Here is a 14814-nt window from a genome sequence, read left to right as displayed (position 1 = left end):
CTGACTTTTTACCTGCCTATTATTAATATATTAACTGTTCATAAATAGTTATACAGTATGATCTTATTCTGCATCCTTAATCCTGCCAAATACTTAAACCCAACTTCTACCTTACTAACAAAAAATAAACAGCTAATTAGTAGTTTATTAAACTACTAATTTTTGTTAGTTAATGGTTTATTATTACCGTGGATTGTGAACTAAAGTGTTAAGCTGCGGTCACACTATGTTTGAGCTTGCAAAATTCTGTAGTACAGCGCTGCGAAAAGAGGCTAAATTAGATTAAACAAGATGATTATCCATTTTAAAAAGTGAGCAATTGGTCCATATTTGAAAATTCTGTCCAAGAGGTCATATTTTGATCCTCGATTGGTCTAATGCAGTCAAGTGATGCCATTTCACAGGTCAGAGTTTACCAAGCTTGAACTTTGTAATGCGGCAAACTGAGAAACTTGTCGCACAAGCTTGCGCTTCCGGTCTGACGCAGTATGAATGGAAGTCTTTGGGGAGACAGCCCAGTGTGAGCGCAGCTTTACCCTGAATTGTATTTACGAATTTAAGTTGATTGAACATAAAACAATTAGGTCACCCCCCAAAAAGATCTAGAACTGTGTTGATTTAGCTCATTATGAATAAGTAGTTTGAACAAGCAGCACAATTATTCTTTGAGTGTACGGTTTATACTGTAAATAATTTGTTATACTTCATATAGGATCCCTCAATATCATCAAATATGCTGCGTTTTCTTTGAAAGACTGAGGAGGTCCATCTCTATCTGCAATGCTGGGCCCATTGGATCTCCCTGAGCCAGAGGTATCTTCACCCTGACACATCCGAGCATCAGAAGCAAAGCACTCTGGGATGGAAAGGTTTTCTCGCTTTGCTGTGTTTTGTTGAACTCTCAGCGCAGCAGGCTGGCAGAAACTCAGTCAAAGATTATACTGCTAGACTCCCTTCTCCCTTCCCGACTTCGTTTTTATTTCGGGGCTTCAGAGAAGGTTTAACTCTGACCCACATTTCACCATTACTGCACTGATCTCAATGCCAAGACACCAGGGATTAAATTAAATGCGACTAAATTACTCACACAAGCTCACACTGCCTGAGAACAGGGAATAGAGCCAACGCTGAGCTGAAGATGCCGCTCGTGCTCCTCGCCGCTGCCTTGTGCCCGATGCAAGACATTTACAGCCTCAGTGAACAAGTAGAGCACCTTGTCCAATTTAAAGGACATACAGATTGTATGTTAACGCACACACGCGTCATTTCTCAGCCTTGTTCTCATGACCTCAGTCCCGCTGGTATTAGCATGTACACTTATAATGTATGAGGAAGAAAAGCAGGACAGAACTGAGACAGAATGAGATCCATTGTGTGAGTGTCATTAAATTGGTGATGGAAGCTCACTGGCTGAAGGTTTTTGGTTCGTAAAGATTCACTGGAGAATGTTTTTTATTTTGTAACAATTTGCTAGCTGAAGGTTTTTTTTTTTTGTAAAGGATCATTGGGAAGAAGGGTTTTTATTTTGTAAAAATGTACTAGCTGAAAGTTTTTGTTTTGTAAATATTCACTGGGGAGAATGTTTTTATTTTTATTTTAAAGCAATGTACTAGCTGAAGGTTTTTGTTTTTGTAAAGATTCACTGGCTGTTTTTTTATTTTTGCAACACTGGCTGAGAGGTGTACTTTTGGAAATATTGGAAATATTTACTTGCTGCTTTTTTGTTTCATGAAAAAAAATCATAATCACTCCCTTAATGTTTGTTTTGTAAAGATTCACTAGTCACAAAATGAAGATTTTTGTTTTACAACAATTGACTGGCAGAAAGGATTCGATGGACTTTGTTTCGTAAAGATTCACTGGCTAAAGATTTTTGTTTTGTAAAGATTCACTGGAGAATGTTTTGTTTTTGTAACAATGTTCTAGCTGAAGGTTTTTGTTTTGTAAATATTGACAGGAGAATATTTTTAGTTATTTTATAGCAATGTACTAGCTGAAGGTTTTTGTTTTGTAAAGATTCACTGGAGAATGTTTTTTTATTTTGTAACAATGTTGTAGCTGAAGGTTTTTGTTTTGTAAATATTGACGGGAGAATATTTTTATTTATTTTATAGCAATGTACTAGCTAAAGGTTTTTGTTTTGTGAAGATTCACTGGCTGTTTTTTTTTTCTTCTTTTTTTCTTTTTGTAACTTTGGCTAAAGGGTGTAATTTTTCGAAATATTGGAAATATTTACTTGCTGATGCTTTTGTTCTATAAAGATTAACAAGTTGCTTTTTTGTTTTTATGAAAAATCACTCCCTGAATATGTTTGTTCGTAAAGATTCACTAGTCACTAAAGGTTTTTGTTTTGTAACAATTCACTGGCTGAAGGAAAACTGCTGTTTTGTTTCATGAAAAAAATCAATGGCTGAAGAGGTATGTTTTATGTAAAGAGTCAATGGATGATATTTAGTAACAGTTTTTTTTTTTTTTTTTTTACTGCAATGGTTTTGTTTTGTAAAGATTCGCAAGCTGCTTTTGGTCATGACGTCAGGTGACCAAAATTCAATGTCTAGCCTGCATCTGAGGACAACATTATTTTGATGTCCAATAATGATGTCAAATAATGTTGATATTTGGTTGATTTTTGGTTGGAAAGCTGCTAAAATCCATTGTTGAGCCAACACCTTAAACCAACGTCATATTGATGTCAATTACTGACATTTATTTGTCGGGTATGGCAACCAAAATCCGACGTCTGATAGACATCATAGTGGTAATGTTCACACAACATGAAGCTGTAGACATTGATATTTGGTTGTTTTTAGGTTGTGTTGAAAAGTAACCAACATTCAACATCTTTCTGATGTTGAACACTGACGTCAGTTTGACATTGGGTTCTGATGTCAACACGACTTGTTTTTCCACCCAAACTGCAATGTTCCACGATGTTGGGTTACAACGTCAATCTGATGCCATGTCCTGTGCCTGCTGGGTAGTCACTATGAAAGTTTTTGTTTTGTAACAATTCACTGCTAAAGGATTTTGTTTTGTAAATATATACTAGGTGATGGTTTTGTTTTATAGAGGTACAAATGGCTTTTTTGTTTCACAAAAAAAGATTACTGACTGAAGATGTTTGTTTTGTAAAAATTGACTGGCTGAATATTCTTGTTTTGTAAAGTTGGATAATGGAGATTTACTGACTACATTTTTGTTGTTTTGTTTGAAAGACTCACTGGCTGATGTTGTTTTTAAGATTCAAATGCTAGTTTGTTTTGTAAAGATAAATTGGCTGAAGGTTTTTGCTTCATAAAGGTTTGCTGGCTGTAGGTTTTTGTTTTTTACAGATTCACTGCTGAAGGCTTTGCATTTAAAAGATTCGCTAAATGACTGATTTATTTATTTATTTATTTTTTATGTAGAGTAATCTGGGGTCCATTAACTACATACCAAATAAACTAAATTTAAACCAAATACAGTACACACAGTATGTAAGTGTAATGGAATAATATGTTTGAGGAAAAACAAAGGCAAGCTATCTAATAGCAATGCAGCTAAAAACATCCTTACATCTTTTTAGTACTTTTTACAAAACAAAACACAAAGTGACAGAACACAACACTTGTATTCCAGCGCTCATATACTGTGTTATTTGGATTTCGTAATGAAAACAGAGGAGGTTTTGGCCATTAAGCAAAATTAAAAATAGGCAAGGCAATTAGAGAAAGCAAAATGTAAAAAAGGGGCAAACAACTTTTTCTCTGTAATTACTGCAGATATATTGTTCCATGTTTTTTTAGTGTAAACATTGTTGCAATGTCAACTGTTATACCCTTGTTTTTTATGGGATAAAAATATGGAATTAAAACTTTTGCAGACTGTAAATTAATGTAGTGCTGGTTTACCTAAACATTTTATATTATTCCTATTTATACTTACTGTGCACACTATTATTACAAAACATGTTTTTATTGCTATTTATTTAGTTTATTTTTCTTTTTTACTGATTCAGTGTGAAACTCCTGTTTTAGCAGCTCTAATAAGAGATCGTTCGATTTCCACCAAATGTTAACATTATTGTAGGAAAAACAGTGCTGTCCTTTACACATTTAAAAACCTAGAAAAAAACAATATAAAGGTAGTGTTAATAAAGGGTCTGCGCTCACTGACAGACACAAGCTGACACCTGTGATGCTTCTTGAATTCAGTAGATGCCATAAACGGTGTCTTTATCCCCTAAAAACAGGTTCACATTCTCAAGACTGGAAGTTCTGTGCTGCCCCCTGCTGCCAATTACTGAAAGAGTCAAAGAGTGATCTTTATTTTAGACTCACTCAAATACTAAAACTTGGTGTTTGCAAAGAAAATACAAAAGCATTAGGAGACTAGATTTTCACCTCATAATATTGTGTCTTGGTTTGTGTTCAAGTGTTGAATTTAATTGTTAGAATCGAAATAACTCCACTTTAACGTTTGTGATAAGATATTCCTTTGTGATAATCATTTAGAACATTTTAAAATGTATTTGTTTGTTTATTTTTTTTTTTTTTTTAAATCTTGAATTACTTGAATGTATTTACACATTTAGAAATCGCAAGTAAAATAATTACAGAGAGATGGCAAGTAACACACTCAAATTTATTTATTTATTTTTTATTTTTTTGTAAAGCAAAAAGACTGAAAGGGGGTGTGTTTTTGTATATGCTACACTGTAAAACATTATGATCAATTAGTAATGACAACATATGTTTTTAATTCATTGTAACTTATTAAACTAAGGTAATCATGTTCTAACTTAATTTAACTCAAGCTTATTTTTAGTTACGCAAGCTGTTTTAAGTCAGTTTAACATAATATAAGTTCAATGAACTATCAATGGATAGTGTTAATTTGATTCAGCTTAAAAATTTAAGACAACAAGGAATCCTTACAGTGTAGGCATTCACATGCCATTTTGTCATAATCACGTGACCTACCCGTGTGAGTTGGTCGTTTCACTCCCATTCATGAATTTTCTAACGGGGCATTATGGGATGGTGCAGCGTCTATACAATGCGCACTTCAGAATCTTGCCGAAAGTAGTAGATCATCTGGGTACTTCTCGCATACTGATTTTTGAATTCTCTGAATTTGGCATACTACTTCGCTCACATACTGATTTTAGCATACTATATAGTATGGAAGTTTGCGATTTCGGACGCAGCCATAATTTAATTTAAATTGTGAAAGCAAAATTATCCTATAGGATTATATCGCCTCCCGATGGTGAAAGTGGTCATACATGGCAGGTATTATTTGGTAGTTTGGTCATTTATGTCACTAATTCGGCAACTGTCAAACATCATCAGAGAAATGGTTTGAATATCCGTCTTGTTAAAAAACGTTAGTGTTCCATTTGGGATGACACTAAATACAAATATTATGCTGTTGAGTGTTTAAGGGCACACTTGCACTATGCTATCTGAACTGTGCCCAGACCTGGACTTAGGTGCGGTTCAGTTGGCCGACCCTGGTCCGGTTGGAAGAGGTGTGCCAGAGCGCGGTTCACTTGGGCACAAAAACTGAAACTGAAGACGAGACGTGACTTGACATTTAAGGGATTGTTTCATTAGGATTTATTAATCATTCTTACTGTTCAATGAACGCAAACTGTCATAGAATATTAAAGGCACAAACCCCTCACTGCACAACAGCTGCACCTTCAGCAAACCTCCTAATTACTGCAGCACGAGGACTTTATGAACGTTTATGAGCTTCAAAACTGGCTGATCAGTTCGGCGAAATATTTGACTGCGTGTCACTGCATATCAAACGACTAAAACAATATGATAATATAAAGAAATGTACACTGTGTTGCTGAACAGCGCATAATCGATGACATAAGCGTGCTCCTGCTCGAATGCACATGAGAGCTGGCCGTCGGAGGAGATGGGAGGCAGGACAAGTGTGCTTCGGCCAAGTTTAAAACAACTGTGCATAGTGTGAGTACGCCCTAAGTGCATAAGTACATAGTGCATAGTTTATAGTGTGCCATTTGGGACGCAGCTCTAGGCATTATATCACATTTGAGGTTAAGGAGGCCCCCTGGTGGTTAGGCGGCATTATACATACAGGGATAATCGGCTCTGTGTAAATGTTCCTGCAATCTTTCAAAGAAATATTAAAAATATAGGTAAAATACAAGAAAATAAATGGTATTACAGCAGGATATAATGGTAAAATATGAAAGAATCCCAAGAAAAATGATGAACAGCATGCACATTTCCAAAATGCTCTTCATAGAAAGCAGAAGAACCGTTTTTGGACAACTTTTTTTTATTTTTATGAAGCTTGAAAGCAAATAATCGACATACATTTAAACGAGCTATCTTTTAGCTGCGTGCAAGAACAAAAACAGAAGCACACAAAAAAATCACTACCAACACTAAAGCCTATTCTGAGAGTACTATAATTTTGCACTAAATTGGGATTCAGTCGTAGCAAGTGACTGTATGTGTTTTTAGAAGGCGCCTGTCTCAATTTGTGTGTGTGAAATCTTGTAAGCTTCTATTTTCACTTCAGGCAGCAAAGTGTGAATCAAAGGGAAATCAAACCTGCAGACAACTCTCACTTCATATACATACACTCACTCACACACACATCATGACTCACTGAAAAAGAGACGCTGCAGAAGAGGAACATTCATCGCCAGTCTTTCCAAAGGAGGTCAAGTGGCACTGATGGAGCTTTGAAGACTCACAGACACACACAATGTCTGCAACGTGAGTTATTACATATTTGCACGCATGAGTGTGTACCAACTTCTGTCTTTGCTTGGAAATGTACACTCACCGGCCACTTTATTAAGTACACCTGTCCAACTGCTCCTTAACACAAATTTGTAATCAGCCAACTACATGGCAGCAACTCAATGCATTTAGGCATGTAAATATGGTCAAGACGATCTGTTGCAGTTCAAACTGAGCATAAAAAAGGGAAAGATAGGTGATTTAAGTGATTTTGAATGTGGTATGGTTGTTGGTGCCAGACGGACTGGTCTGAGTATTTCAGAAACTGTTGATCTACTGCGATTTTCATGCACAACCATCTCAGAATGATCAGAAATGGTGGTGGTGGTGTAATAGGGTGGGGTTATTTTCTTGGCACACTTTGGGCCCATTAGTACCAATTGAGCATCGTGTCAATTCCACAGCCTACTTGAGTATTGTTGCTGACCATGTTCATCCCTCTATGACCACAGTGTACCCATCTTCTGATGGCTATTTCAAGCAGAATAGTGCACCATGTTATAAAGCGCTAATCATCTCAGACTGGTTTCTTGAACATGACAATGAGTTCACTGTACTCAAATGGCCTCCAGTCACCAGATCTCAATCCAGTAGAGCACGTTTGGGATGTGGTGGAATGGGAGATTCGCATCATAGATGTGCAGCTGACAAATCTGCTTTATCTGTGTGATGCTGTTATGTTAATATGGACCAAAATCACTGAGGAATATTTCCAGTACCTTGTTGAATCTATGTCATAAAGGATTAAGGCAGTTCAGAAGGCAAAAAAGATCCAACCCGGTACTAGTAAGGTGTACCTAATAAAGTGGCCCATGAGTGTAATATTAAAAGTCAAAACATACGGTAACCATCATTTAGAGGAATTTCAGTGTCTATTAACTGAAGGTTTATTCCAATGTTAGCACATATACGTTGCATCAATTTTCATCATGTCAATCCCATAAGGAATCTGCCATTGAAATTGATAGATACAAACCAAAATCAAAAATATTTAGTTTAATTTGGATCATGTTCTTATGCCAAGGGTGTGTTTTAGCTTGAGGTTTGGTGTTTGGTGTTTTTAGCCCTGCACTGGGACACTGCACTGATGTAACAGGGATGTTTTTCTTGTTCTGTAATCGAGGATCTGCTTGTTGACCATTCTTGCACTTAAACTGTTACATGAATGTTGTGATTCAAGTTATGTCTAGAAATATGCTCTGCTTAAACTCAGGAACCTAAATCAATGATTACAATATTTTTAACTCTCCTTTTCCAAAAGAGAAAAAGTCCCAGACTCCTAAAAATAAAGGTTTTTTTTTTTTTTTTTTTGCAGTGACAGAAAAAAAACTAAACAGTTCTTACTGTGCAGAACAATTTAATATCATTCTAATGGGCTGATTTCACTGAGTGGTATAATACGGTATGGTTCGGTACACTTTTATTGCCGTTTCCACTGTGCTGCTGAAGATTAAAGACACATATGTGGTGTTTGCACTGACTGTTGGCTATATTTCATGTTGTTTTTGAACCCAAATAAGGACTAAATGTATGTTGTGTGTATCGGACACTGTAAGGGTCTGTATGTGTTCATATATGTTGCATTTATTTATTTATTTCATTTATATATCTGCAGACGTGACAGTGGGCTCTTTCGCACTATCATTGATCTGCAGTTAGAATCAAATTATGTTCATAGAAAGGTTCTTAATGAACATTTACACTAGTATTTATGCGTATAAATGTGATGACCCGTACGGCTTTACTGTGACATTTCTTCGAGTAAAAATCACGCCGTCTAAAACTTTCTGTCGTACACCATGCCCACCAAAAGGGTAGAAAGCATATTCTCAGTAGAAAAGGGCCATAAAATGTCCTTTACACTATGATAGTTCACTATAGTAATCGTCATAGAAGAAATATGTTTAATATTTCTGTAAACTAAATGGATGACATTTCTTACAAATGTAAAAAAGATACAAATGTTGATTGTTAGTGTTAATAACATTTATTTGTAAACATTTATTTATTTAATTTCATTAAAAGTCATGTTTTCATACATGTTTAGAAGTATATAGCATTTTTACTTTAAATGAGCTTGAAATGTTAACTTAAGCTATGAAATCAATAATTGGTTGACTAATTATGATTTTTAGGTTGTTTTATTTTTTCTGGAAAAAACAAATAGCTGTAAATGACAATTTTATTCAGACTCAGAATCAGTTGTATTGCCAAGTGTGCTTCACACACAAGAATTTGTTTTGGCTACAGAAGCTTCCAGTGTACATAAAGGGACAAGTGCCAACACAAAATAAATGTGAAAAAAAGGCTTTAAACATTAGAGTTGCGAAAAAGATCTGAATGTTGAATTGTATGTACAGATTTGTTATAAATATACATGCTACAAGGTGCTGTGTGCAAATGCGTATGAGAAAGTATTGCATTGTATATTGATACAAGGTGCTGCGTACAAGTGCGTGTGACAAGGTATTGCACATGTTTATTGCACAGTAGGGGAATATTAACAGTTCAAGAGGTAGATGGCCTGAGGTAAGAAACTTTTCCTGTGTCTGGCTGTTTTTGTGCTTGGTGCTCTGTAGTGCCGACTAGATGGTAACAGTTCAAATAGGAAGTGTGCTGGCTGCGAGGCGTCCAGAGTGATTTTGCAAGGCCTTTTGTTCACTCTGGAAGAGTACAGTTCTTGAAGGAAGATTTTAAAGTGTATGGAGGTTTTAAATTGATTTTAACTATATATGTCTAATAAACTTTTGTTTAAACCAAAATTAAATTATTTATTCTAAATATTTGAGTTTGAAAATATATTGAAATTGAATTTATTCACCTGAAATCTTTCATTCGATTATTTATTCATTCATTCATTCATTTTCCTTTCGCTTAGTCCCCTTATTCATCAGGGGTTGCCACAGCGGAATGAACCACCAACTTATCCAACATATGTTTTACACAGCAGATGACCTTCCAGCTGCAACCCAGTACTGGGAAACATCCATACACACTTAGTCACACACATACAACAGCCCATTTAGTTTATTCAACTCACCTTTACTGCATGTCTTTGGACTGTGGGGGAAACCGGAGCACCCGGAGGAAACCTACATGAACACGGGGAGAACATACAAACTCCACACAGAAATGCCAACTGACCCTGACTCGAAACAGCAACCTTCTTGCTGTGAGGCAACAGTGCTGACCACTGAGCCACTGTGTCGCCTCAACTAAAAGCATGTCTATTAAATTAGTTTTTCCTATTATGGAAGTCAATGTTTACAGGTTTTCAGCTTTTTTAAAAACATCTTCTTTGGTGTTAGAATAAATAAAGGTTTGGAACAAGTTGAGGACTAGTACACACTGAGTAAATTTTCATTTTTGAGTGAACTATCCCTTTAAGTTTGGATGTAAATGTGTGTGTGTGTGTGTGTGTGTGTGTGTGTTTTCAGCTGGTGTGCAATAATGATGTCATGACAGTGAATATGGGAGAAAGAGAAGAAAAACAGCTTCACACAGTGAGAGAGTAGAGAGATGGAAAGGGAGACAGTGTGAGAGTGAAAACAAAGGTCTAAAGATCCTGAGTGGAATCTATTAATGTAAAAGCTCTGAGGATGACAGACAAATGGCCTGGTTGGTCGATACTGGCAGCAGCAGTGTCTCCTGTCTGTTTTTATTCCTCCTCATATTGAGTTCACGACCACAAGGGCGACTCATTTGTTTTATGGAATATCTCTTTTCGGTCCTTCTCTCTCACACCATCTCTGTCCCAAAGGAAAGTGGTAAAAAGTCATTAAAAAAAGCAAAAAGACATGTAAAGGAGTGTGATGCGAGACACACACTTGAACATAATTCAGTTACTGAGAGAAGTGCTTTCCAGATATTATCATTACCGATGGACTAAACCTATTTTGACATTCAACAGAATCCTGAATAGCCTATAGAAAAGCATTTGATGTTGATTTCAGATCTCTTTTTGCTTTACACACATCCAGAGGCCAGGGTGCAGGGGGGAAATATGCACATAAACACATCTCATTTGCATTCATAAATGCATCTTTTTATCCATTTCAGTGCGTCTCAATTGAACCTCAATTCAAAACAATTTCATGCATGAGGAGAGCAGCATGGTGACCACAAGAGCCAGACAAGCCTACACACACAAACCACAAGCCCTCATTCAGTCCAACTTAAATAATGTGGAAATACTTTTGCAATCGTAATATATAAAGACATATTTAAAAAAAAGATGAATAGTGAAACTTAATGGAAGCCCGATACAAAGTTATTCAAAATGATATAACCTCTGTAACTTTTTTTTGTAGTTTTCCCCAGAATATTTTACATATACATTTAATAGTATATAATATTTTATCTTTTTATCTATTTTAAGTTTAATCAGGGGTAAAATTAATGCTATGTCACAGTTTATTTATTTATTTATTTATTTATTACAGCAGTTGTATATGTTACAACAGTGTTCATTTAGCAATGTTAACCACTGTAATTACTAGTGATTGGTTGATTTTTATTTATTTATTTATTTTTTCAATGAAGAAATGACAAATTTCTGTACTTTTTTGAAAATTTAATTTCAAAGCATGTGTGAAATACTGTTCCCAGGGCTGATTATGTCAAAGTTGATATTTAGCCGCACCATGTTGGTGTTTCTTAACATCCAACCCCCGACCTGGAGGACCAGGACATACACTTACACATACACTACAGACAATTTAGCTAACCCAACTAATCTTTAGATCATTTCTATGGACTTGTGGGGGAAATTGGAGCACCTGAAGGAAACCCACGCTAATTTTACACAGAATTGCAACACAGAAATGTCAACTGACCCAGCCCAGAGCTGGAACCAGGAGCCTTCTTGCTTGCGACAGCCATACCCTGCGCCACCAAAACAAGTGATGATACTAAATGATTAAACATTTATTGCTAGTAAATGAGTAAAATCTAGTGAATTGAAGGGCAGTGGCAAAGTATAAAGATTTATTATTAGTTTGTACTGGCGTCACGGTGGGGCAGTGGGTAGCACAATCGCCTCACAGCAAGGTCACTGGTTTGAGCCCCAGCTGAGTCAGTTGGCGTTTCTGTGTGGAGTTTGCATGTCCTCCCTGTGTTTGTGTGGGTTTCCTCCGGGTGCTCCGGTTTCCCCCCACAGTCCAAAGACATGCGCTATAAGTGAATTGGGTAAGCTAAATTGGCTGTAGTGTATTTGTGTGAATGAGAGTTGTATGGGTGTTTCCCAGTGAAGGGTTGAACCTGGAAGGGCATCCGCTGCGTAAAACATATGCTGGACAAGTTGGCGGTTCATTGGTGGGAATTAATGAATAAAATAGCATTGTTTTTAGATAAACAAGTATGTTCACGTATAATGCTTCTTTTTATACCATTGTCGTGCTTTAGAAGTGTCAAAAACAATCTAATACAAACTAAAGTCAGTTATTCTCCTTTGAAAATGTGCGTTCTGTGTCAGAATCTGTGTCAGGTTCTGCGTCTTTGTTTTGGTCTCTATAACCCACCCACTGCCAGTTTACCCAATTATATTTCTGTTTCCTTGCTGGAAAATGCACCATTTTTCATTTTAGTCTTGACGACTGCTTCAATGTATGCAGCTGCAGCCAAAAAAGTTGACCCCTGCAAGACAGCAGCAGCCTCTGAAATGAGACAGAAATTCAGAGTTATAAGAATATACGTAAGATGGTTTTTAATTAGAAATTAATCTACATATAAAAATTGTAAACATTAGCTGAGCAGCATATATTGTACCACCAAGGGAAGGAACAGGGGGATATGTCTCCAACACTTTTAGAGATAGGCCATTTAGAAACAGGTGATTAATAGTAAACATTTTAATCTTATTCAGCTGCACAAACGCACCCCCCAACACACACAAACACACACACACACACACACACACACACACACACACACACACACACACACACACACACACACACTTTTAAAATGTCCATTATGCCCCTGATACCACCCTGTCCCAACAAGCAATTTGACTGTCTGCACCAAACGCAACACAACCGAAATATTTAAATATTAGCCTTTCAGGAGGACAAAATAGAGCACTTGCTGAACTTTAACTAAACGGTAAGGTTTAAAATCTAATTAATACATATTAAACCTCTTTAAGATTATTCAAGTTAGATCTAACATTCATTTTCAAATATGTTTATTTTATTTCCAAAATCGGAGGTAAACTCTGCAGCTGTTTTCAATATGGCAACAAATGTCAAGTACAATGAGATTCAAACTCATATTAGTAGCATTTAGCACAGAAGAAGCACATGATCAGTACCCGAGGTGATCGTTGTCTCAATAGTTCATGCCAGCCATGACAAATAAAAACAATAAAATAGAAGTTTTAGGTGATGGTTTGAACAAAAACTCTGTTAACATGGTAAAGATTCTTTTTGTCACGTCACTTAAGTGTTGTCACTTGTAGTGTAGACTTGATAGTCAAGCATGCATGCTCGTGTTGGTGATGTCAATCTGGCAACTTGCACTTGCGTGGAGTCATTGAAGTGGCCAGGTAAAGTGTTTTGAATTAGCAGTGCAATACCTAGTTCCACCATTAAGTGTCAATCTTACATAATTTGCAATGAACAACACAACTAAAGGTGAACAACAACTTTGTTCAGCCTAATTTCATCTTTTTAATGTAAATTTAGTTTTTAAAAAAATATTATTTGCTGAGGTATTCTGAAGAAATGGAAAATGAAGGATTAAAATGCATTTTTCATTAGTTTTTTTTTTTTTTTTTTTTGATGGTGTGAGTTACACAAAAAACTGTAAAGTACCGGAAAATGTAGCTTTTAAAAATTAAGCTTTATTAAATAGAAAATTACTTTGCATTAAAAATAAATAAATAAGCTGCATTAAATGGAGAAATTAAATTGGGGTAATTAGAATAAAATATTGGGCTAACTACGAAAAATAGGTTGTAGTAACTAAACAAATAAGTTGGTGTAACTAGAAAAAAATATGTTGGGGTAGCTACAAAATTAAGTTGTAATAACTAAAAAATAAGTAAAATATTGGGACATCCAGAAAATCAAGTTAAAACACATTTCATCGAAGCATATATTGTTGTGTTTCAGTATTGACAATTTTAAAGTGGGGAAAATATTCCAATATCTTCTGAAAATACAATGTAATAATAAACTACAAAGTTCATAGAAATGTGTACACTGTGTGTTTTACAAGTTGCATACAAAAATTTCAGAGGTTAAAAAATCAAGATTTTACAACTCTGAATTTAGCACATTTAGATTTCTTAACATGCATTTAGTTTGCATTTATTTTCAATATTTATGTTAAGTTCACACTATTTAAAAAAAAAAAAGAAAATCTTATTAAATATAAAATGAAATCAGAAATGGTTCTTCTGTGGCATCACTGTGAAGACACCCTATTTTAAAAGTGTAATCCTGAAATGTAGTTTGGTTAATCTCAGGATCTGTTCTTTGTTGCCACATATATGTAAAATTGGTATTTGCCCGTGTGTCCATAAAGGGGCGCCAGAGATAAGGTTAAGAGGGGCTCATTAACGCCACTGAAACTCAAATAAAGGCGCATTTATCAGCTCACCTTTACCATGTCAGCATTAGAAAAAACACAGTCACGTTAGAATAACATGACATGTACATTAAAACTGTAACACCCCTGCAAAATAAAATAATAAAGTTATTGTCGATATTTAGTTGTGTATAAAGAACGAAAATGTTTGACATTTTGAAGTCTAAAATCCTGTCATTAATATTTAAACATTTACTTTAAAATTACCTTTATAAAGAAGAGATGTGTTCCTAAGCATCCGTTCAAAAAATGAAAAAAAATTTTTTATCGTTATTAATGAAACACGATTTGAACCGTAAGGTGCTCAAATCACCACAATATTCTACACGCATGCAAAACAAACAACATAGACAAAGACACAAAACCGATGCTTATTTAAGTCCTCCCCTTGAGTCCAACATCCAATCAGAACTGACTCTTCCGGATTGTGGTCTCCGCCTATTGGCTGCAC

General features: G+C 35.6%; 1 protein-coding gene and 1 long non-coding RNA gene across 2 annotated transcripts in view; one reads left to right on the top strand and one right to left on the bottom strand.

The window, feature by feature from the left end:
- mov10b.1 (Mov10 RNA helicase b, tandem duplicate 1) overlaps window positions 1-14814 on the top strand; it is a 391861-nt gene that overhangs the window by 177460 nt on the left and 199587 nt on the right. The window lies entirely within an intron of this gene.
- On the bottom strand, window positions 11326-14715 carry LOC141375643 (uncharacterized). Its single transcript, XR_012384396.1, has 2 exons — window positions 14571-14715; window positions 11326-12427 (listed from the first exon to the last, which is right to left on the bottom strand). It is a non-coding gene; the product is annotated as an uncharacterized lncRNA (long non-coding RNA).

This window comes from Danio rerio, chromosome 8 (genome assembly GCF_049306965.1).
Source record: "Danio rerio strain Tuebingen ecotype United States chromosome 8, GRCz12tu, whole genome shotgun sequence".
NCBI lineage: Eukaryota > Metazoa > Chordata > Actinopteri > Cypriniformes > Danionidae > Danio > Danio rerio.
Note: the sequence above shows the minus strand (reverse complement) of the source record. Positions and strands in the feature narration are given on the sequence as shown.